At 44.7% G+C, this 25,721-nt stretch overlaps 1 long non-coding RNA gene and 1 pseudogene across 1 annotated transcript; one reads left to right on the top strand and one right to left on the bottom strand.

Moving 5' to 3' along the window:
* Positions 1-578: 578 nt before the first annotated feature.
* On the bottom strand, positions 579-13,284 carry LOC115128304 (PR domain zinc finger protein 1-like; annotated as a pseudogene).
* On the top strand, positions 11,344-13,763 carry LOC115128305 (uncharacterized). Its single transcript, XR_003863493.1, has 2 exons — positions 11,344-11,715; positions 13,254-13,763. It is a non-coding gene; the product is annotated as an uncharacterized LOC115128305 (long non-coding RNA).
* Positions 13,764-25,721: the final 11,958 nt, after the last annotated feature.

Genomic DNA, 25,721 nt, shown 5'->3' on the forward strand with positions numbered 1-25,721 from the left:
TGGTTTAATGTCAGGAGGTTGATCATCACATTGTGTTTCACCTTTCGCCTGTGCCAGTACTCAGTCAGTCATCAACACACGTAAATCTAAAAGTATTTGCAGCAGCGTGGTATTTGATCAACATTTCAAATTACGTTCTGGTATGATGTATTCATAGAAATCCTATTGAATTCAAATATGATTAGAAATTGTATGAGTATGTTAAAAGGTGATAACAATAGCTTGTCAGATTTTCAAAAGAGCTGAATATCCCAAAAGCTGACATCTTCTGAGAAGACATAATCCACATTCAATGTTGCAATCATTATTAGTGCATTAGTATCGTCTGATGGTAAGTGATGCTGATTCTAGTTAACATCAGTGCATACTCTCAGTTCCTCTATTGTCAAAGAAAGTGAACTCAAAGAAGAGTATTGAGTGAGAGGTTGCGTGGGACTTTCTAGAGTTGGGTTATGAGTAAGAGAGGCGAGAGTATGTGGGGGATTTGTGAGGGGGTGTCTGTGTCTGCGTTCATGTAAGCATGGATATACAATTAGGGAATTTATGAAGAGAGAAAAGAGTATTCAAAACACATCCAATTTTGAGAAACAATATGTTTAATGTGAGACATTTACTATGAAAGTATCATCAAAATGCTGTACAAAAACTACAAATATGTATATATAAAAAAAATCTATTCACGATTCACTCAGAGTAGTAACAATGTTATAACTATTCCACGATTTTTGTTAAGGTAAAAGAAACCTTGGTGCACATGGATCTAGTTCCGGGCTTTTTCCAGTGCTACTTGTGTCGATAGTTTTGGTAAAATAACAAGAGACTAGAGCCATTCACCTGAGCATATATACAGTAATACTAGGAGCAGACTGAGTTAAGGGGTATGTGCAATACAGACTACAGTACATTTGGTTCTGGCTCACATCTACCACCAGTATAGAGGACGAATGAAATAAAGCTTTATCGACAGTCGGTAGATAACAACTGAATCAAAGAGAAAGAGCTAGAAACACAATGCTATATCAGTATATATTCAGGAACACAATGAAAAAAAAACAGAACTGTTAAAAATGTCTTACAAATATAAATGCAATATAAATGTTTTAACATACAAAAATACCAAGATTTTTTTTAATAAAACAAACAAACAAAAAACTTTATTTTTGCAAGTTTCTGTGCAAAAGTATGCACCTCCAATACATCGCTAGATGACTCACAGGAAGTCCTTAGAATCTATTTGCATCGAACCGGAACGTTATAACATTCTGACTACATTTAGTTTGCTTTTTTTCCTCCATTTTGCTACATTACATTAGAATACACTATTTAAGTAAACAAAAATTGTTATGCTACATAAGCCCCGTTTATCCTCATATTTTATTTGATTCTTGTTGTTTTTTGGCAAATACATTCACATAGTTTCAAGCTCTCTGGTCTGCCCTTTGAGCAAAAAATAAATAAATACACACAAAGACTTGTCCACTAATAAAACATGAAATATCTCAGTAATAGTTCCTGGCAATGGTCCAGTGGTTTTCCAAGGAATAAGCCTCCTTGGAAGTATCAAGACATGTAACATTACGCAAACAATTAAAATAATCACTCAACTGAACAAATATAGCTGACAAGCACTCGTAAAAAAAAAAAGAAGGAGGGTACAGCAAACTCTTTCACACATCCCATGTCAATTACACCTGTAAACCTGAGTGAAAACAGTTGCGAGCACATCACTGCTAATAAGAAGACACCATGTCTTTGGAATGATCTTTGTTTTGGTGCTGTTCTCTTATTGGCTTTTAATAGTCTCTCTTCCCCTTGGGGAAATACTTTTTTTTTTGGCGACAACTTTATCGATTGTTCTCTGGCTTAGCAACATTAAATGGTCTTCGTTCAGGAGGTAGACCCTAAAAATGTCTCTCTTATTCCCTCCCCACAAGGGTCCGTCCACTTTGCCCTACTGCCCTTGCATCTTCACCATTGGCCGGTTGTAGAAGCGTACCACGCTAGCCCTCTCCTGATAGGCTGAAGTAGGGCTTTGAGATGAGGTGGTGGGAGGAGCTGGGGTGTTAATGGCCGCCGTGAGGGCCTTGAGCAGCAGGGTGGCTTCACTCTGGTCCTCCTTGCCGTCTCGCCCTTCCAAGCTGCGGGCCACCCAGCGCTCCACTGCAGCTTCCACCTGGGCCGGCCCTGCCCCTTCAGGCAGCGTGTCCGCCTCGGGGCTGGTGTCAAAGCGCTCAACCAGATCACAGATGTGGGCGTGGGCATGGGGTTTAGCGTGGGCCTGGGAAGCGGGACAGCAGCTGCGCTGGTGGATGCGCAGCGAGAAGCGGTGGAAGAAGGCGTGAGCACAGAGCGGGCAGTGGTAGGGGCGGTCGCGGGCGCTATGCAGGCGTCGGTGCAGCTTGAGGTGAATGTACTGGGTGAACTTGGTGCTACACAGCTTGCACTCGTAGGGCTTCTCACCTGAGTGGAGCCGCAGGTGGGTCTTGAGGTTGCTGGTGCTGCTGAAGCGCTTGTCACACACCTATATGAATAGGGACAGATAGATAGGAGAGTTCAGGATAGGATGATGCTGTGATAGTAATATCATTAGAACAACTGGGTGAGACCAGGCTCCTGGTTTCTATATTATCAGACAGGGCCTTCCCTGGTTGTGTGCCAGCAGGGTATGACCCTAGACTGGTTATTTTCAGTGGGAGAACCCTACTAGGAAAATAAACATAGGACTGACACCTTGATCACACCCACATAAACTCAGCAAAAAAAGAAATGTCCCTTTTTCAGGACCCCTGTCTTTCAAAGATAATGCGTAAAAATCCAAATAACTTCGCAGATCTTCATTGTAAAGGGTTTAAACACTGTTTCCCATGCTTGTTCAATGAACCATAAACAATTAATGAACATACACCTGTGGAACGGTCGTTAAGACACTAACAACTTACAGAGGCCTTTCTATTGACTCTGAAAAACACCAAAAGAAAGATGCCCAGGATCCCTGCTCATCTGCGTGAACATGCCTTAGGCATGCTGCAAAGAGGCATGAGGACTACAGATGTGGCCAGGGCAATAAATTGCAATGTCCGTACTGTGAGACGCCTAAGACAGTGCTACAAGGAGACAGGACTGACAGCTGATTGTCCTCGCATTAGCAGACCACGTGTAACAACACCTGCACAGGATTGGTACATCCGAATATCACACCTGCGGGACAGGTACAGGATGGCAACAACAACTGCCCGAGTTACACCAGGAACACACAATCCTTCCATCAGTGCTCAGACTGTCTGCAATAGGCTGAGAGAGGCTGGACTGAGGGCTTGTAGGCCTGTTGTAAGGCAGGCATCACCGGCAACAACGTCGCCTATGGGCACAAACCCACCGTCGCTGGACCAGACAGGACTGGCAAAAAGTGCTCTTCACTGACGAGTCGCGGTTTTGTCTCAGCAGGGGTGATGGTCGGATTTGCATTTATTGTCGAAGGAATCAGCGTTACACCGAGGCCTGTACTCTGGATTGATTTGGAGTTGGAGGATCCGTCATGGTCTGGGGCGGTGTGTCACTGCAGCATGGGACTGAGCTTGTTGTCATTGCTGGCAATATCAGTGCTGTGCGTTACATCCTCCTCCCTCATGTGGTACCCTTGCTGCAGGCTCATCCTGACATGACCCTCCAGCATGACAATGCCACCAGCCATACTGCTCGTTCTGTACGTGATTTCCTGCAAGACATGAATGTCAGTGTTCTGCCATGGGCAGCGAAGAGCCCGGATTTCAATCCCATTGAGCACGTCTGAGACCTGTTGGATCGGAGGGTGAGGGCTAAGGCCATTCCCCCCAGAAATGTCCAGGAACTTGCAGGTGCCTTGGTGGAAAAGTGGGGTAACATCTCACAGCAAGAACTGGCAAATCTGGTGCAGTCCATGAGGAGGAGATGCACTGCATTATTTAGTGCAGCTGGTGGCCACACCAGATACTGACTGTTACTTTATATTTTGACCACCCCTTTGTTCAAGGACACATGTGGAACTTGTTCAGTTTATGTTTCAGTTGTTGAATCTTGTTATGTTCATACAAATATTTACACGTTAAGTTTGCTGAAAATAAACGCAGTTGACAGTGAGATGACATTTCTTTTTTTGCTGAGTTTAGTTACAATATAGTATTCAACAAAAGCCAAGGGATTCCTTATATCACAGGGGCAGGGCAGGGGTTTGTGTGTGTGTGTGTGTTTTGTCTTGTGTGTGTGTGTGATTGTGTCTTTTGTGTGTGATTATGTCGTTTGTGTGTGTCCTAGAGGTCAAGTAGACTGGAGAAAGCGGATCAAAACACAGACATACCGTGCACTCGTGTGGTTTCTCTCCTGTGTGGACCAGGTGGTGCTTCTGCAGGTGGGCTAGCTGGGTGAAGCTCTTCTGACAGAGTTGACACTGGAAGGGCCTCTCTCCACTGTGAACTCTCAGATGCACCTAAAAGAAAAATGCCTAGATTAGTTAGGAACCCACAATGACAGACAATAATAGATTTGGCCACCAAAAAACCACCTATGTCTTCTGAAATCCTCACCTTGAGGTTGGACAGCTGTCCGAAAGTCTTGAGGCAGACGTTGCACTCGTACTTGATCTTTCCGTCCTGTTTCTTCAGGGGGTAGGGTTGGGATTTGTACCGAGGGGCAGCGGGTGGCGAGGGGCTGCTCTTTGGCATGTCCAGGCTGAGGTTCATGGCCTCCTCACAGCCAGAGGGTGACTGCAGGGGCATCTGGTGCTCTTGCTTGGGCGGGGGGGAGAGCTCTGGGGTGGCTGGGGCTCCATGAGGAGGTGACATATTTGGGGTCCTCTCTTTCAGCCCTCCCTGATTAGCTCCGGGGTAGGGCAGAGGCACTGGGAGCAGACCAGGCTGGTAAGTCATGGAGGGGTATGGAAGTCCATCGCTACCCAGGTAGCTACTGTGCTGCAGGGGGCCTCTGGAAGGGAGCATCCCAGGGAAAGGTGGGGAGTACTGGGGGAGGAGGTGGGGGTAGTTGTATGTGGGGAGAAGCTGATGGGTGGATTGAAGGGGTCTGGAGGGGTAGTAGAGGGGTAGGAGGACACTAGGCCCTCTCTGTGGCTGTAGAGCCCGTGGAGGTGGAGGGGGAGGCCACGGTGCGGGGAGGGGGCAATAGGGTGGTGCTCAGGGAAACCGTAGTCGTGAGATGCCAGGTTGGGCTCTCTCTGGTCGGGTTGAGGAGAGGGTATGGCTCCCTGGTGGCCCTGGGTTACCTCCTCCTTCTCCATCTTCTGGCTGAAATCCATGATTTGGTCGTCTGGCGTGTCGGGTGGAGTGTCTCTCTCCAGCACCTCTACGTCGATTCTCTCCTCTCCTTCATCTTCTCTCTCGTCCTTCATATCGTCCTTCTTTTTCAGGAGCCAGGTCGGCTGAGGTAGGTGTTGTTTGGTGAACTCAGATTCTCTGACATCTCCGCATATGTGTTCTATGGATGAAAAGAAGACACTAGGTCAGACGTAGTGTCAACCTATTTTCATCCACACAATAATACAACTTCAACCCTTCCTTCAATAGGCGAGTACTGATTGACAAACGCAAAAGTTCACAGTCTTAATGAGGTGAGAAGTGACTAATGACACACCGCACTCGCACACTCACATCCTCCCTGGCACTCCCTCTTATGGTAAATGAAGATGATGTTTTCAGTTTTTAGATGACACTTCAAAGATAGTATTTTTTTTTTCATTTTGAGAAACGTGTGTGTGTGTTTAATGTGTGGGTGTATGTGGGTATGTGTCATGTAGGCTTGATAGTAAAACCAAGAGCTTTCATTTTTGGGACGTTTCTGTCGCAAGGTGTGAATTACCCTACAAGTGTATTTTTTTCTCCGAACCGCAGGAAGAAAGACATTTGGAAATGCAGCTTCAGACTACTGACATTTAATTGGAAACCTTGTGGTAAAAAAACAGGAATTGCCTGTGCGCATGGAACGCGAGGTACACACCATAGGCACAGGGCAAAGAAAAAAATGTTGTTTACTGGCTTGTGGTCATATAGAAAAACGGTTGCTGATTTATGTGAGTAGCTGTGTACCTTAACTGACGCATGACTTATTGTTTAACAGGAATCGCCTTACAACCTGGATTAAAGGGAAAGTCAAACCGCTGTAGGCTACAGTAGTGAATTAAACCATGCATTCGAGTGACAGTACAGAGCTTAGGCATGACGTTTCCATTTTCACCTGTTCAGTGCCAACCTGTTCAGTGCCAACCTGTTCAGTACCAACCTGTTCAGTGAAAAAAGAATCAGCCATTTATTAGGCCTAGAAATTGGTCATAGGATAGACTAATTCAATTGAGGCTACTTTTATCCTATATTTCTATGTTTAATCTTAGAAGCCTATTTGCTCTAGTCTTTATCAGGGGTTGCCAAGTGTGTGGAGTACATAGTAAAAAGGACTGTATAAATGTGGTTGTCATTGTAGCCTAGTCAACATTAGTCAACAGGTTGAATGACTGTGCAATGTAATTGTAGTGTAATAGGGTATGCCTCCTTGCAGAGTTTCTGGCAACAAAACTATTTGTCATGTAACGCATGGACACCTTGCCATACCTGAAAATACAGCTGACTATGACTCATGGACTTTACCAGGCATTGCTGAGAAGACTTTCCTACTTCCTTTGAGATTTCCCCTGTGTTGCGTCAAAAAGAGTGAGTGTGTGTGTGGGTGGGTGAGGTGTCTTCTACATTATGTCAGGTGCAGTCGTCTATTGTGTTTTGACAGTAAATGACCCAACCATGACAATAACAATGCCACCCGCTCCAGAAAGTAAATGATACAGGAAACAGTTTCCGTCACACTCAGTCCCATTGTCTGCCATCTGATAAACCCTTGAGATCTTTTCAACACAAGAAAGATACTTCATGCTAGCTTTGAAGACGACAATCATGAAAGTCTGATCAGACCCCCCCCCCAAAAAAATGTGCTCACTTTTGTGTCATTTCATCGAGCAGACAGATTTAAATCAGATTTCAATCTGCTCTAGGTATGAATAGAAAACTCAGTGTACGTCACACCTGACTATCTTTTACTACTTTGTCCTCTCACTCACTGACAGATTGTCATCGAGTTCAAGTGCCACAACAAAGGAGAGTGCTGCATTGTAGTCACAGATATATATATAAAAAAGAGAGAATTAGAGAGTAGATGGAAGGAGCACAGAGAGAAAGATGAGTGGAGAAAAGAGTAGAGGGTGGGGAATAAAGAAGGGGAGGACTCGAGGAGAGTGAACAGGTGAGAGGAGGGCAAAATAATCAAAGACGGTACTCACTTTGTTTGAGCTCGTCTCCCGGTTGGCTGCACAGTCTCCCTGCGAACTCTTGGCTGTACCACACCAGCAGCTCCTGATTGGCCTCCACAGGCCGGATGGTGTAGAAGTAGACGTCTCGTCCATTCTGACACGCCACCAGGTTCTGTTCGGACAGCGAGCGCGCCGGGTTGACGTAGCGCATCCAGTTGCTGCTCCTCACGTCATAGCCGTCGATGAAGTGGTATAGCCGCCCCCTGTTATAGATCTGAGAGGGAAAAGAGAGGAGAGGGATTAGAATACAATATAATAATAATACAATCAAGTAATAGAATAGAACACACAGACACACACACACACACAAGCACATTTGTATTTAAACGCAGTGTAACATTAGACACACCACATTAGTAGATGAGTTAGTACACAACTTTGTAACTGACTGATTTCTACTTTGTTGCATTCACTCATTCACTCATGACTGAAACAGTCATTGTAGTTGACAGCCATTGACACCAGTTATCAAAGTGTATATATATATATGAAAGAGAAAGAATAGTTCACCTCTGCCATGGGCAGAATAGACTCCTATATCCTCTTCCAATGAGCTGGTTATTGTTCCACTTGTGTTGTGTCCTGAGTGTGTCTTCCTGAGCTACTGTCACTGTCTGGTGTGAAATCAGCGCTGTCACTGCTTTTATCAGCTGCTACATTATACTGACAGAGAGGGGGGCGGGGCAAAGAGCTTTTTTTCTTTTTCCTCTCTCACTCTGGTTGGGGGGTTTCTCTCAATATGCTCAGACCTGAATGGCTGCTTCCCACCAGGAGATACATCACAATACTGTCAACCCTCCACGTCAGAATACTGTCAACCCTCCACGTCAGAATACTGTCAACCCTCCACGTCAGAATACTGTCAACCCTCCACGTCAGAATACTGTCAACCCTCCACGTCAGAATACTGTCAACCCTCCACGTCAGAATACTGTCAACCCTCCACGTTTCCATTACATTTCCTCACTTTTCAACTTCTCAATAATGTATTAAATATTGGGAGCACTGTAATTGTTTTTACTGGTACCTCCTGAGGAAATGTACAGTGGCTGTCTTGGCAGACACTCAAACACACACATACTGTACTGTAGCTAGTGGCATGTGCTCACAGACACAGACACACGTCAGGCACGTCTACACCTGCCCGGCGAGAGAGCGTTGGCACACTCTCAAGGCAAGTCCGACTTTCAGTATTGCAGTAGGAGGACGGGACGGGTCTGGCTTACAGGAGGAAATGCCAGAAGAAAGGTGAAAATGTAGGACAAGAAAGCCTTAATGGGGAAACGACACAGGGAAAACTCCTGAATGACACAAGTCACTGCCGTGAGACAGAGGGGACGAGGGCGTGTGGGAATGAGAAGAAAGTGTGTGTGTGAGAGAGAGAGAGAACGGGACACTAACAATCACTTCCTGTATGTCAAACTTGTTGAAAGGGACTTGAGCTCTGGGAAAGCAGTTAGTGTTACTGTGAAGGACGCTAGACTTGCGTATGTGAAAAGATCCACAACTTCCTCAAAAATCTGTTCAAAAGCCCTGAATACCTCTGGGCTTCTGTGCAATGCATTTTTGGTTTCCTTTTAGATGGGAACTGACTGACTTGGGTGTGAAACTGTTTAACCACTTTTGCTTCTTCTTCTAAGAATAATTGGAGAAGAAAACTAGGACCAAATTCTAGTCGAACCTCTTTGCGCCGTCTCTTTCGAGAAACAGTTCCCATAGATTGTTGTTCGATAATGAGATTTCCCCCCTAGAAACCACAGTGTAATTTTATTCACGTGGTTTCATGGCTGTATTTACATACAGTATGTCTTGATATACAACTCCAGCTGACTGAGAGTCATAACTACTTTTTGTTAATCCTGTTTCCTTTGAGTGTGCCAACTCTCGTTTGTTGCTGCCAGAATCCTGCTAGGATAAGATAGGAAGAACTATGAACTTTAATGAGGAACCACGATTAAAAAACAAACCGTGTGTGTGTGAACTTGAACGGTTATTCTGCCTGCTCACCCGCCAGAAGTATTTCCTGTTGGCCTGTTTGGGGACGTTGTCTTTGTTGTAGATGTCACCTTGCAGGGGCCCGAAGCGAGTTCCTTGGGGAATGTACTCTTTGCTGAAAACGCCTGTCACCTAGAACACAAGACAATACATCATCAATCACTAATCCAGGCTACTAATTATGTTGGCGAGGTAGAGTACAACAGTGAGAATGATCTTCACCAGTCTCTCTGTAGTGCCTGGACTTTTTCAGTACATGTTCAATGTCTACACTCTGAGTCAGAGTTTACGAAAGTTACACCCATTAAGTAAAGAAAAAAATATGCATCCACAGTTATCTTGAGAGCTGGGACAAGGAAACAGGGAAATAGCTATCGTAGAACTCTCTGCCCTGAGCCCTGACGGCCAGGAATAGCAGCCTGACTCGCACTTCAATAGGAATTATTTAGGATGTACTGGAAGTTTGAATAAGGCACAAATCAAGTATGATGACACCCAAGCTTGGCATGGGAGCATCTGTGGGACGCACACATAGCGTGGGGGTCTTACGGGGTTTTGTCTTGAACCCCCCTTTTCCAAGAAGGAGATACAGGGCAACCCGTCCCTCGAAATTGAATTTAAAATGAAGAAATTGACTTTTTTTTGTTGCCATAAGTTACTTCCTTGTGCTCCAAAGTCTACCTACTTGGCCATTTACATGTAAACACAATGAGAGAACCAATAATACTTCTCAGATCATCTTTCAGTTACAAAACCTCCAGTTACAATGAATGGAAAATGTTCTGTGATAAGTGGGTACAAAAGGGGCAGACAAGGAGAAGAGAGTGAAGGAAGGGGGGATGAAGGGAGGGAGGGGAAGGAGAAGATCTGTTGCGTCCTGGCCAGGGGGTGACGGAGGGTGAGACGAGAGCGGGTGTGACAGGGATGTTGTGCGGCCCCGGTGTAGCGGGACTAATGAATGAGTTGCAACATGGCTGCTGGTTAACGACCGCTCAGCCAGGTTAATAAGAAGAGGAGGGAGGGGGGAGAGGAGTGACGCTCGCTTCTTGACTGGACCACGCCACCACTCTCCCTCCCACTTTCCCCTTAGCTGTCCCTGCTCAGAATAGGTCCTCTCACAGCCAGGAAATGCGGCCCGTGACGATGCCTGCCCTGCACCCCAAACGAAAGTTAATCGTTGGAGCTTAACCTACTTACCCCCCCCACACACACACACACACTGCTCAGCCCTTCTCTCTTGGCACACCCCACGCCCCATCTGCCACGTGTACCCTCGCACCCCCAGCACGCTTCAGGGTTACGAAGGAATGGTACAACCAATCCAAATCAGCTTACTTTATATTCTCCTAAAATAAGTACATCATAACTAAAAAAAAAGGATCCCCCCCCCCCACAAAAAAAAACAGTAACATGAAAATTAACTTAAATTTCTCTTGCTCAATAATAACTTTGAACAACCTGAGAGTGTCCCAGTCAATCGCCATGATTAAACAATAACTGGTAACAAACAATGGCTGGCAAGGACTACTAAGTACATGTAGGTAGTGCATAGGTTTTTATTTTGATTTCAATTGTTATGTGTCCGTTTCCTGCTGACTCACACAACCTCTGGTATTGTGACATTTGCTGGGAAACACACACACACACACACACACACACACAAAACATAAAAGAGCCACAGGTCATATGGATTGCCAAAGCAATTTCCAACTAATCAGGGGAGAAATCACCATGATACAGTTATAGAAAGGGGAGCTACTGAGAAAAAAGACAACCTTACCAAAAGACAAGCTGTAACATTGAAATGTTGTATTTTACATGTGTGTGTTTCAGGTGAGACACTCATATAAAAAAAGTTGTGCTTGGAAGTGCAAGTACTGCATCTGTCTTTCTTGCAATGACGCAGTAGAGTTGAGGGTCACTTTGCCTCTGGTGAAACAGGAACAGACTTCTCACAACCCCTTGGTGTGAAAGGGAAGTATTGCACTGTGCAACATGCTGCATCTGGTTTGGCTGATGTCTGTGTTTGTGAGGGTGGAAGGCGACTAACAAAGTCATATAAAGCCTCAACATGAGTTCATAACCACAGTTTTCACACCTCACAGGCCCAGGCAGAAAAAGCAGCAGAGAGGATGAAAAGACTGAGACAAAGAGGAACGAAGAGTATGCTCACTCAACCACAGGAAAAGTGAAGAATGACCAAGTGAGAAGTGTGCTAGAGAGAACGGTGGCCTTTGTTTTTCAAGAAGAAAGAGGTGGCTTTTCGACCATAATTTCAAGGTCACTTTTCATTACAGCAAATATTGCAGAAAACATCTAGTATGGTGTCCACTTTAGGATACCCTCAGTCTCAAACGTCATGCTCTGGCAGATCTTCTCAGGTGAGTCATAGGGTTATAAAGCAAGCCAGTAAGCGGATTTCCTGACACACATAGCCTTGGGATTTTGTGTGTGTGTGTGTGTGTGGACCCAGAGACATGACTGTCACACTGACCTAGAGACATGGTAACAGTAAAGAGGTTTAGGCCTTTTACCCGAGCTCCCACGTGTTGGCCATTGTGACACGCTAAACGGACCAGACATAGGAATGGAATGGAGCAACTTTTTCTTGCACCTAACACAATCCTTGCCTTCTGGCTGTCCCAGATGAATTTAGACTTAATGAATTCATTCAGACTGATAGAGTATGCAAGACATTCATTATTCTCTACAAACTACACGAGCATATAGACAGACCAACCAAAAAGGATTGTGTATCACAGAATATGCCAATGCACAGACATGTCACTCGTACTGTATTCCCATCAGACTTTGTAAATCTGGCACATAGAAATGCTACTGAATGGGGTTTGTATTACGTCAAGTACCTACCTCATTCTCTGTGTTGTACTCAAAGGTGAGGTTGCGGGGTATGGACATCATGGCTTTAGGCAGGCCAATGCTGGGGTCTGACATCTGGTCAGGGACAATGTAGGTGCAGTTGAGGGCAAAGTCGTCCTCTTGCCACTCACTCATATCTGGGGCTGTCTCCAGCTTCATCTTGATACTCTTTGTTGTTGATTCGCTCTCCCTCACTGGACTTGGTTTGGTAAGGTGTTACCTCGGTGATAATTTGGTTCACTTTCTGTAGGTATGTTGGTTAAAACTAGAGTTCTGGAAGAGAGAAGGGAGAGAAGGGGTGTTATGCTGCTTTACCCTTGCATGAATTCACTGGTGACATCCATTTGCCTTGCGTGTTGTTGTCACTAGTAGTTGTCTCTTGATAAACACTTGGTTTTGAATTGACTGAAACTGTCTTAATCCCACTGCAAGATGAGGTGTGGACAATGTTTGCAGTTTTCAATATAATCCATGGAGCAGAAATTGATGACAAAATTATAAGCAATATAATTCATCCAAAACAACCCCAAGTTCTCGTTCAATACCGGAACTGTGAATCAAGTCAATGTGTCATTTCACCCAAAAATCTATCCAGATTTTCCATTCAACCCAGTAAAAATATTTAACATATTCCAAGCCAAAATATTATTCTGAATGTCGCCACGGATCATCAAATCCAAATCCCAGTCCATCAAGTAAGTGTAAATGAGTCATCTCCATTTCTCAACCACTGTTGTTGACCATGAGCTATTATCCCAATCAATTAGACCCAAGGGGTCAAGTCTATTCAGTGCTATTCATTCACTCAGCATTGATTCAAATAGAACATTTCACAATGTACTTTACTTGATATATTGCATCAACAACTTCCTTCTAAAACAGTGGATGTCATACGTGTTCAAAATAGGAAGCAGTTGACTTACTGTTAGTCATTTAGTTGTGGGATCATCATCTCTTTGCTTGGGTCATCACTTCCTCTCTTTTACTTCTCTTCCACTATTTCCCGTGTCACTCTCTCTTTGTTTTTGTTTTTTTACAGGGAATTCCTCCCTGTAACATCCTTTGGGTATCCGTGTTGTGCCCACTTTGCCTCTGCCACCAAAACTCCAGAGACACCGTTGGGCCAGGATTTTTTACCCCATCCCCTCATCCAATGAGAAGCTACCGTTGGCCATGTGACTGAGAAGATTAGTTTGGACATGCGCCAACTGGCTTTGGACAATGGCATGAATGTACACTTTTGACCGCAAGTGACCATGCACACACGCGTACACATGCGCACACCCAAAGGAACACCCTCAGCCCATGGAAGACATCTGAATGAATAAAAGAAGAGCAGATGGCTGGCTTGTGGCCACTGAAAAACACACAGATAGACTTTTGCTTGGTTTGGCCCTTAACGAGCAATCTGGTCTGGTGGTACAACCTCCTCAGCCCCTCTCCTTGACCTACATCTTGGCCTGCAACATCTTGCTCTCCTTAATCCCCCACATCACACACACATACCATTTTTGTTGTGTTCATAATTAAACATTTAGGTGCAAAGGTCCCTAAACAGTCATGGTCAAACACACATGTACACACAGACACAGATACACACACACACTTGAGATATTTTATTTGGATTCACAATAAAACGCAGAGGTGCAAAGCATCCTCAATAGTCTCATATACTTTCAGAGGGTGAGTGTCAGAAGAACCATCCAAGTTCAGCCATGCGTGCACAAACACAAAACCTGCCCATGGCATGAGAGAGAGAGAACGACAAAGAGGAAGAGACCGAGAGAGAGAGAGAGAGAGAGACTTGGCCAGTGCCTTAGACACCTGTCGGATGAGCTTCCCTTTCGTCTCAGTCTACTTTCAACTACTTTGCACAAATTTCCCCTGTTTAGAGAGTTAGGTCACATAAGTTCCACACTAGCCAGGACGGGAAAATAACATAAGAAAGCGTTTGTGTTTCTTTGGTCTGTCTGTCTGTCTGTCTGTCTGTCTGTCTGTCTGTCTGTCTGTCTGTCTGTCTGTCTGTCTGTCTGTCTGTCTGTCTGTCTGTCTGTCTGTCTGTCTGTCTGTCTGTCTGTCTGTCTGTCTGTCTGTCTGTCTGTCTGTCTGTCTGTCTGTCTGTCTCTGTCTGTCTGTCTGTCTGTCTGTCTGTCTGTCTGTCTGTCTGTCTGTCTGTCTGTCTGTCTGTCTGTCTGTCTGTCTGTCTGTCTGTCTGTCTGTCTGTCTGTCTGTCTGTCTGTCTGTCTGTCTGTCTGTCTGTCTGTCTGTCTGTCTGTCTGTCTGTCTGTCTGTCTGTCTGTCTGTCTGTCTGTCTGTCTGTCTGTCTGTCTGTCTGTCTGTCTGTCTGTCTGTCTGTCTGTCTGTCTGTCTGTCTGTCTGTCTGTCTGTCTGTCTGTCTGTCTGTCTGTCTGTCTGTCTGTCTCTGTCTGTCTGTCTGTCTGTCTGTCTGTCTGTCTGTGTCTGTCTGTCTGTCTGTCTGTCTGTCTGTCTGTCTGTCTGTCTGTCTGTCTGTCTGTCTGTCTGTCTGTCTGTCTGTCTGTCTGTCTGTCTGTCTGTCTGTCTGTCTGTCTGTCTGTCTGTCTGTCTGTCTGTCTGTCTGTCTGTCTGTCTGTCTGTCTGTCTGTCTGTCTGTCTCTGTCTGTCTGTCTGTCTGTCTGTCTGTCTGTCTGTCTGTCTGTCTGTCTGTCTGTCTGTCTGTCTGTCTGTCTGTCTGTCTGTCTGTCTGTCTGTCTGTCTGTCTGTCTGTCTGTCTGTCTGTCTGTCTGTCTGTCTTGTCTGTCTTGTCTGTCTTGTCTGTCTTGTCTGTCTTGTCTGTCTTGTCTGTCTTGTCTGTCTTGTCTGTCTGTCTGTCTGTCTGTCTGTCTGTCTGTCTGTCTTGTCTGTCTGTCTGTCTGTCTGTCTGTGTCTGTCACCCCCACCCCCCTGTCCTGTCCTTAACTTGCCCAGTGAAACGGTAGCTAAATTGACTGCCATCTGGCACAACTTCTATTCCAGGAGTGCTGGGCGCTTCACTGGTGTGTGTGTGGCGAAGGGGGGCCTAAAGCTCTCTGTGCTTCTTTCACTCTGCAGCTAATTTCTCTAATAAGCAGAATGTCTGGGATGAGGCTCAGAACTGGGAGGCTCAGCGGGCTGCTTGGCTGATCTCGCTCTCTTTCGCCCTCCTTCCCTCCCTCTCCTGTCTGGGGTGATGCTCCAGTGTTGCACTTTTCCAAGAGTAGGAGAGTTGCCTACCTCCTAGGGAACTGGGCTGGGGGAGGAAGCTGTGGCAGGCAACACTAAAAGGATAAGTAGAGAAGATCTGAGGTCGGATTTAGAAGGACACTGTCTGAGACATGCTGGAAAATAAGTAATGTGGCCTGAAATGTAGAACGGCCACGGCCCACACAACAGTTTGAAACAGGTGAAAGGCAACAGTTTGAGAACCATACGGTACCACTTAAAGCTGGAAGGTTGTTTCACTTATTAATAATTAGCACTTGACTAACAGTTGGCGATAATGAAAATAACGTGCTGGACTTAACAAGGTTGTTTAACAGAGACAGTTGCACGCTGGAGAGTACCCTCTTTATCTGCTTTGGTAAAACATTTCAATGGAATTCATCACAACTGAACCTTTTGTACAGTAAAGTTTAGGGGACTATAGGGTAGGCTTGGGGTGCCGCTGCCCCCAGCCCAGACGTTACAAAAAAACACTGAAGGTAATTAACGTGTAACTCGGAAATTAATCACATTTTGTTATCCATCTAACCCCTAACCCTCTCCAAAACTATCCCCCACCAACCTAACCCATGCCCCCCGTTCTCCCCCGTCACCATCCAGACTCTAACCGTATAGGTCGTCCAGAAGGTCCACAGCAGGGGGAGTTCAGCCACAGGTCACTAAAGTGCCTCACCCCGACCCACACTTCCAAAAGTACAAGCATGTATACACACTCAACGAAGCACACACTGTTGCGTAAAGCACACAAAGACTCTCACAGATGCAGAACAGTGAACAGTGGTTCTTGCCAAAAAATAAACCCACAGATATTGCTTCAGCTGAACTGGAGGCAACATGTCAGAACAGCTAACATGAATGTAGGATGACTTGGAAAATGTGAAAAATATTCCATTGTCTCCTCTCATCTCTCCCTTTGTGATTTAGGTTGTTCACTTTTCGCTCATTCTCTCCATCTGTTGGTTTTATCAGATCACTGAATCAGTGTGGTGAACAATGGGATGAACGCGCCTCCTGCCAAACCACCAGTATGACAACATAGTCTTAAAATACACTATATCTTTCCAATATGCTTCACGAGTCAATATTTTATTTAATCCTTATTTTACCAGGTAAGTTGACTGAGAACACATTTTCATTTACAGCTACGACCTGGGAAATAGTTACAGGGGAGAGGAGGGGGGGATGATTAGGTGACCATAATGGTATGAGGGACAGATTGGGAATTTAGCCAGGACACCAGGGTTAACACCCCTACTCTTACAATAAGTGCCATGGGATCTTTAGTGACCACAGAGAGTCAGGGCATCCATTTAACGTCCTATTCAAAAGACAGCACCCTACACAGGGCAATGTCCCCAATTGTTGCCGTGGGGCATTGGGATATTTCTTTAGACCAGAGGAAAGGGTGCCTCCTACTGGCCCTCCAACACCACTTCCAGCAGCATCTCCCATCCAGGACCGACAAGGACCAACCCTGCTTAGCTTCAGAAGCAAGCTAGCAGTGGGATGCAGGGTGGTATGCTGCTGGCAGTAGTAATGGAATAAAAAAAACTACGGGACTTTTACTATGCAAAGGGGAATTACAGTACACACCTTCTCATTCAAGGGTTTTCCTTTATTTTTACCATTTTCGACATTGTAGAATAATAGTGAAAACATCAAAACTATGAAAAAGTGTTAAATCAATCAAAATATATTTTATAGTTGAGATTCTTCAAAGTAGCCACCCTTTGCCTTGATGACAGATTTGCACACTCTTGGCATTCTCTCAACCAGCTTCATGAGGTAGTCACCTGGAATGTATTTCAATTAATACAAGTTAATTTGTGAAATTTCTTTCCATCTTAATGCTTTGGAGCCAATCAGTTGTGTTTTGACAAGGTAGGGGTGGTATACAGAAGATAGACCAAGTCCATATTATGGCAAGAACAGCTCAAATAAGCAAAGAGAAATGACAGTCCATCATTGCTTTAAGACATGAAAATCGGTCAATACGGGTCACAAAAACCATCAAGCGCTATGATGAAACTGGCTCTCATGAGGACCCAGAGTTACCTCTGCTGCAGAGGATAAGTTCATTAGAGTTACCAGCCTCAGAAATTGCTACCCAAATAAATGCTTCACAGAGTTCAAGTAAAAGACACATCTCACCATCAACTGTTCAGAGGAAACTGTGTGAATCAGGCCTTCATGGTCGAATTGGTGCAAAGAAGCCACTACTAAAGGACACCATTAAGAAGAAGAGACTTGCTTGGGCCAAGAAACAAGAGCAATGGACATTAGACCAGTGGTAATCTGTCTTTTGGCCTGATGAGTGCATATTTGAGATTTTTGGTTCCAAGCACTGTGTCTTTGTAAGATGCAGAGTAGGTTAACGGATGATCTCTGCATGTGTGGTTCCCACTGTGAAGCATGGAGGAGGAGGTGTGATCGAGTGGGGGTGCTTTGCTGATGACACTGTCAGTAATTTATTTTGAATTCGAGGCACATTTTAACTAGCATGGCTAGCATGGCATTCTGCCCGATATGGCATCCCATCTGTTTTGCGCTTAGTGGGACTATCATTTGTTTTTCAACAGGACAATGACCCAACACACCTCCAGGCTGTGTAAGGGCTATTTGACCAAGAAGGAGAGTGATGAGTGCTGCATCAGATGACCTGGCCTCCACAATCACCCGACCTCAATCCAATTGAGATGGTTTGGGATGAGTTGGACCGCAGAGTGAAGGAAAAGCAGCCAACAAGTGCTCAGCATATGTGGGAACTCCTTCAAGACGGTTGGAAAAGCATTCCAGGTGAATCTGGTTGAGAGAAGGCCAAGAGTGTGCAAAGTTGTCATCAAGGCAAAGGGTGGCTACTTTGAAGATTCGAAAATATTACATATATTTTGATTTAACACTTTTTTGGTTATTACATGATTCCATATGTGTTATTTCATAGTTTTGATGTCTTCGCTATTATTCTACAATGTAGAAAATAGTAAAAATAAAGAAAAACATTTGAATGAGTAGTGGTGTTCAAACGTTTGACTGGTACTGTATGTCATTTTTAAACCAGGTAAACAATCAACAAACACTTTCACAAAAGTTTCAGTTAAATTTGCTTGTTGGTACACTGTGTATAACGCTTGACTTGATTCATCAGATGACCTTAGATGAGCGATACTTGTGCTATGGCAAAGACTCATGGGATTGTCGCTTCGCTACAACAAACAATTGGGTAGTTCCTAACAACGTGTAGGTGGTTTTCTTTTGCTGTAAAAATGAAGGTGAAGTGAACTAGTGATGACATGAGTGGCCGTGACTGTCGCCAGCTTTTGGGATGGTCATATGGGCTTCGTCATGAGTCTGTATTGTCTTTCTATTACCAAAGCAAACCAAATGGTCTATCATCATAAGTCTCTATGCAAGCTTGCTCACTGCACCAACCAGTCATGAGTACATTGGTAAACGGGTAAATGGGCAAATGAGAATCCTGTCTAAAATATAGCCCTCTTCAATGCCTCCTCCTGTCCCCCTACTTCCATCCCTAAATCCCAACTCCTCTATTTAATCATTTTTTCCCCCCAGGAAAATGGACTCTGTCATTTCCCATACTGTACACGCCTATACTGAGGGAACAGAACATTAAGGACACCTGCTCTCTCCATCACACATACTGACCAGTTGTATGCAGGTGAAAGCTATGATCCCTTATTGATGTCACTTGTCACATCCACTTCGGTCAGTGTAGATCAGGGGTGTCAAAGTCAAATGGACGGAGGGCCAAATAAAAAAATCAGCTACAAGACGAGGGCCGGACTGTTCGAATGTTCATTGAAAAATTTTTAAATGACGCATATAGTCTAGTGAACCTAATTGAACCTACTGAAAACCTAACAAATATATTACAATATGATCAGATAAATAAAGCAATATTTTCTTATGGCTCTGTCAGTAATCTTTAATTTTCAACAGACACAAAAGACAAATTTCCTTTATATAAATATCCCCATAACATGAACATTAAATGAAAGAAACCGGTATTCAAGGCACCATCAGTAGACTATATTTTCTATTTTAGCAAAAGTGGGCTAAATTTACTTCAAAGAAAAAACAATAATAGCAATTTTCTATCATCCACTCAACTGAAATATTTTTAAAATATAATTGGATTGAAATACAAAAAATAAAGTGCAAAAATCTATTAATCAAAAACAACACTTTGTTTAAGGAGAAGTAACATGCAGTGAAAACAAATATTAAATTTTAACTTTTAAACTTGAACTGAGTAAAAACTCTAAATATGTGATTGCACAGTAATGTTCACTTGTTTGAGGTTGAGGGTGATACTTGGTGGTGTCCCATCTTTTCCACAAGTTCATCAATGTTCGGGGTAAGGCTCTGAGCTGAAGAAATCCTCAGAATTGAGTGGAGGTGTTCAGCAGTAAGTCGACTTCTGTGTGATGTTTTGTTCAGGTTCATCAAAGAAAACAGTTGTTCACACAGGTATGTGCTGCCAAACATAGACAACGTTTGAGCAGCCTGGATGCGCAGCTGGGGCATTGTGCCGGGAGGAAACGGGCGAACTCCGCAGCACCCACTGCCGCATATTTTGCCCTCAGTGCATCATTGCATTGGAGGTCAATCAACTCCATTTGGAGGTTTGGTGGTGAGCTTTCCACGTCAACAGCAAATGGGTTACTGAGCAGTTCCAACCTGCTTTTTGTGCTTCAAAGTCAGCAAATCGGCGTCGAAAGTCAGCGGCAAGCATACCTATTTTATCAGCCAACTGTGTGCTCGGGAACGCACTGGTAGAGAGCTTCTCTTTCATGGTCTGGCAGCTGGGAAAGTGGCTCAAATTTTCTTTCCGCATCTGCGTCTCCCACAGAGTCAGTTTGGTTTTAAATGCCTTCACTGTACTGTACATATCAGAGATGACACGATCCCGACCCTGCAGCTGCAAGTTTATTGCATTCAGATGACTCGTAATGTCACACAGAAAAGCCATTTCACACAGAAACATTTCGTCTCGGAGTTGTGTTGTGTCTTTCCCTTTGCTGTCCAAGAACAGACAAATCTCCTCACGAAGCTCGAAACATCTTTGAAGCACCTTTCCCTGGCTTAGCCATCGCACCTCTGTGTGATAAGGCAAATCACCATGCTCCGTTTCTAACTCCGTCAGAAATGCCTTGAACTGGCGGTGATTCAAACCTTTGGCTCTGATAAAGTTAACTGTGCGTGATGATGCTCATTACATGCTCCATTTTCAAGGCTTTACCGCACAACGCTTCCTGGTGTATGATACAATGATAAGCTGTCAGCTCACCTGTCGCGTTTTCCTCTTGCATCTTTTCCCGTATCTTCGCCACCAGTCCGCTCCTGTGTCCACACATCGCAGGTGCTCCGTCGGTTGTCAAACCCACAAGTTTTTCCCAAGGCAGCTCCATCTCATTTACACATCTTGACACCTCTTCATACAAATCATGCCCCGTAGTTGTGCCATGCATAGGACGTAAAGCCAAAAACTCCTCTGTCACGCTTAGGTTGGAGTCCACTCCGCGGATGAAAATTGACAACTGGGCAATGTCAGAAATGTCGGTGCTCTCATCCACAGCCAAGGAATATGCAATAAAATCTTTTTCCCCTTTTTCACAAGCTGCTCTTTTAGATTGATGGACAACTGGTCTACTCTCTCGGCAATGGTGTTTCTGCTCAGACTCACATTTAAAAAGAGTTGCCTTTTTCTGGGCAAACTTCGTCACAAACTTTAATCATGCAGTTTTTGATGAAATCCCCCTCCGTAAATGGCCGGGCTGATTTAGCGATCTCTTCTGCCAAAATAAAACTGGCCTTGACAGCAGCCTGGCCTTGTGATTTGGCTTTTTTGAACAGAGCCTGTCGAGATTTGAGGCCTCGTTTTTAATTCCTCTGCCTTTTGTAGCCTTTGTTCCATGTCCATATTCTTGTTTTTGTCCGCGTGTTTCGTTTCATAATGTCGTCTCAGATTATACTCTTTCAGTACCGCCACACTTTCTCCACACAGAAGACACACAGGTTTTCCAGCTACCTTCGTGAACATATACTCCGACTCCCACCTTGTTTGAAACCCCCGGTTCTCAGTATCCACCTTCCGTTTTGCCATTTTTGATGGGTATCTGAAAGTTAATTTTACTGTGATGCTGACGACTGCTGTGCCAATAAATATTGAAATGAAGCAGCCTACTGCTCGGTGCGTCACCTTTGCATTGTGGGAAATGTAGTATTGGTGCGTGTAAAAGATCTGCGGGCTGCCGGCTTGCTGCGGGCCGGTTCTAATAATAAATCAAGATCATCCCAGGGGCCGTAAAAAACCTTCTTGCGGGCCGGATGTGGCCCGCGGGCCTTGACTCTGACATATGTGGTGTAGATGAAGGCGAGGAGACAGGTTGAAGAAGGATTTGTAAGCATTGAGACAATTTAGACATGGATTGTGTATGTGTGCCATTCAGAGGGTGAATGGGGTACGGTAGTAGGTGCCAAGCGCACCGGTTTGTGTCAAGATCTGCAGCGCAGCTGAGTTTTTCACGCTCGACAGTTTCCCATGTGTATCAAGAATGGTCCTTCACACAAAGGACATTCAGGCAACTTGACACAACTGTGGGAAGCATTGGAGTCAACATGAGCCAGCATCCCTGTGGAACAGTTTCGACACCTTGTAGAGTCCATGCCCCGACGAATTGAGGCTCTTCTGAAGGCCAAAGCGGATGGAACTCAATATTAGGAGGGCGTTCCTAATGTTTGGTAAACTCAGTGTATACCTGTGTAGGAAATGATGCATTATCAACACATTCTAACAGCAAGGCATATAAAGAAAAGGCAATAAACATGTTTGGATGTTGAGCAAAAGGAGAGAACATACTGTGTCTTCTCTTGTCTTTCACTTCTGTTAAGTGATGGAAAAGAAAATGGTAGATTATGTGCATTAACACAACATCAATCCACTATATCCAATGAGGTGTCTAAGGTTGTAAAAAAATATATGGAATTGAGGATCAACTCCCCCTTTTAGCCGGTTCTTCCTGCTCCAGATGTTCTTTCAAGCATTGCACCAATCACAAGACTCCACTCCTTCAACAACAGAGTCTCCCATTGGCTTACGCCACTACCACATCCTTCAGAGAGGGTTACTGCGACTTAAGAAAATGGGGGGGGGTGCAATAAGAGAATGGAGGGGGATTTGCGTAGAAGAAAACAATTCTTAGCACATGATTCCAATCTTATGCCAGATGGATAACTAATGACTGTTGTTTTGTTTGCTAGCCCCTTACGCAACTGGACAACACGTCTTGCGCTGGTTGTTTGCCTGTTTTTAAGGGTTGACAGGGATTAAATGTAAAGACTAATATTGTTTTAGTTTGCTTCTGAAGTTACATCTAGTATAGATTATGTGTGAGATGACCCAATGACCTTCATGGTTGACATAATAAGAGGTAAACATCAGCAACAGTTCAATTTGCTCAGAGAGGGTGTATTGTTCATTGCTGTTTTCCATTTCAAATGAGCATGCCAAGTTGACAAGTTGTGGATAACTAGCATGCTACATTAAAAGTTTTTTTTTAGTTTTCTGAGATAAGGTGTGTAATGTTTATCTGCTTGACTATATGAGGAACTGAAGTTGTTAAGAAGCAATAAGCTTGATATAATTCATTCATTAAGAAATCACCCAAAGGAAGAAAAAAAAAGGATAGAGAATAATTGAATTATACTTCAAGCTACACTGGCCCTCATTTGAGTGATACACCTTATGTAGGCCCCTGTTTAGGCGATGGACCCAAATTGGCCTGTTCTGTATAATCAAGAATGCCATACTAATACAATACCTTCTATGGAGGGTGCAAGATGAGAGGGGGGAAACACCATCAACCAGAAAAACAGCAGGCCTCACAAACAAAGAACGTCATAAAATATATCCCAGGGAAAACAAGCCCATTGCACTTTAGTGATGAAAAAGGGAATAATGAAATCATATATATATATATATTTAAGGTTAGATGGGGGGATAATCTCCTCGGTTTAAAGGGATCTGAGGGCGCACTAAACCGGCCAGAGACGGTAAACAAAGTAGTACCCCGAAAAATGTTGTCACGACAGCAATCTCCATTGTGACCTCCTACAGCTCAACCCCATTCCAATACTCTGACAGGATGGTCTGAAGGCCCGTAAACACAGTAGGCGGGGCTGTTGCCGGGTTATCTCTGAGGAACAATGCATAAACAGATAAATTAATCCTCTTTCCCAGTAAAACCAGTATGTGGAGCCCAGCTTAGCTATTTACTGTTTACTACGGTGAAACGCACAGTAAAAGGGAGAAAACAAGATAAGAGAAAAGAAGGGAAAGGAGGGAGGGAGAGTCAATGAGGGAGATGGAGGAGGAATGAAGGGAAATAGCGTGGAAATACACTTAATATACAAAACCTTAAGTACACCTGCTCTTTCCATAACATTGACTGACCAGGTGAATCCAGGTGAAAACTACGATGCATTATTGATGTCACCTGCTAAATCCACTTCAATGCAACTAGTGTAGATGAAGGGGAACCTTAAGACAACTGAGACATGGATTGTGAATGTATGCCATTCAGAAGGTGAACGGGCAAGACAAATGATTTAAGGTCCTTTGGACAGGGCAAGGTAGTAGATGCCAGGCGCACCCGTTTGTGTCAGGTCCACAGACTCCAATGGTTTAAACGAAGGCTCACTCAATGTGGAACCGTACCATAAGAGGATGACACCCCAGGGTATAGCCGTCAATCCCTACATGAAACGCAGAGATCCCTACATGACACACAAGGCCCTGCTCAAAATAATCTTGCAAGAACATCAAAATGCTCACATTTACATTTACATTTAAGTCATTTAGCAGACGCTCTTATCCAGAGTGACTTACAAATTGGTGCGTTCACCTTAAGACATCCAGTGGAACAGCCACTTTACAATAGTGCATCTAAATCTTTTAAGGGGGGGGGTGAGAAGGATTACTTTATCCTATCCTAGGTATTCCTGAAAGAGGTGAGGTTTCAGGTGTCTCCGGAAGGTGGTGATTGACTCCGCTGTCCTGGCGTCGTGAGGGAGATTGTTCCACCATTGGGGGGCCAGAGCAGCGAACAGTTTTGACTGGGCTGCGCGGGAACTGTACTTCCTCAGTGGTAGGGAGGCGAGCAGGCCAGAGGTGGATGAACGCAGTGCCCTTGTTTGGGTGTAGGGCCTGATCAGAGCCTGGAGGTACTGAGGTGCCGTTCCCCTCACAGCTCCGTAGGCAAGCACCATGGTCTTGTAGCGGATGCGAGCTTCAACTGGAAGCCAGTGGAGAGAGCGGAGGAGCGGGGTGACGTGAGAGAACTTGGGAAGGTTGAACACCAGACGGGCTGCGGCGTTCTGGATGAGTTGTAGGGGTTTAATGGCACAGGCAGGGAGCCCAGCCAACAGCGAGTTGCAGTAATCCAGACGGGAGATGACAAGTGCCTGGATTAGGACCTGCGCTGCTTCCTGTGTGAGGCAGGGTCGTACTCTGCGGATGTTGTAGAGCATGAACCTACAAGAACGGGCCACCGCCTTGATGTTAGTTGAGAACGACAGGGTGTTGTCCAGGATCACGCCAAGGTTCTTAGCGCTCTGGGAGGAGGACACAATGGAGTTGTCAACCGTGATGGCGAGATCATGGAATGGGCAGTCCTTCCCCGGGAGGAAGAGCAGCTCCGTCTTGCCGAGGTTCAGCTTGAGGTGGTGATCCGTCATCCACACTGATATGTCTGCCAGACATGCAGAGATGCGATTCGCCACCTGGTCATCAGAAGGGGGAAAGGAGAAGATTAATTGTGTGTCGTCTGCATAGCAATGATAGGAGAGACCATGTGAGGTTATGACAGAGCCAAGTGACTTGGTGTATAGCGAGAATAGGAGAGGGCCTAGAACAGAGCCCTGGGGGACGCCAGTGGTGAGAGCGCGTGGTGAGGAGACAGATTCTCGCCACGCCACCTGGTAGGAGCGACCTGTCAGGTAGGACGCAATCCAAGCGTCACCAAAGAGCTCTGAAAAGAAGGAACCCCTTAAATAAATCCCTCTAGAGTCTAAGCCCTTTCTAAGTCGGGGGGTTGTGTTAAGATGGTCATCATTTAGCTATTACATTTTTTATTTTATGCCCCCTTAAGGTATCAAAAAAAGATATATAATTCGATGAAGCGTTGAATTTGGCCTGACTGCTATTAGCCCATAGAAACGAATTGAATAACAGATTCACTGCATGGAACAACAGATATTTTATTTACTA

Source organism: Oncorhynchus nerka, linkage group LG4 (assembly GCF_034236695.1).
Source record: "Oncorhynchus nerka isolate Pitt River linkage group LG4, Oner_Uvic_2.0, whole genome shotgun sequence".
Lineage (NCBI taxonomy): Eukaryota > Metazoa > Chordata > Actinopteri > Salmoniformes > Salmonidae > Oncorhynchus > Oncorhynchus nerka.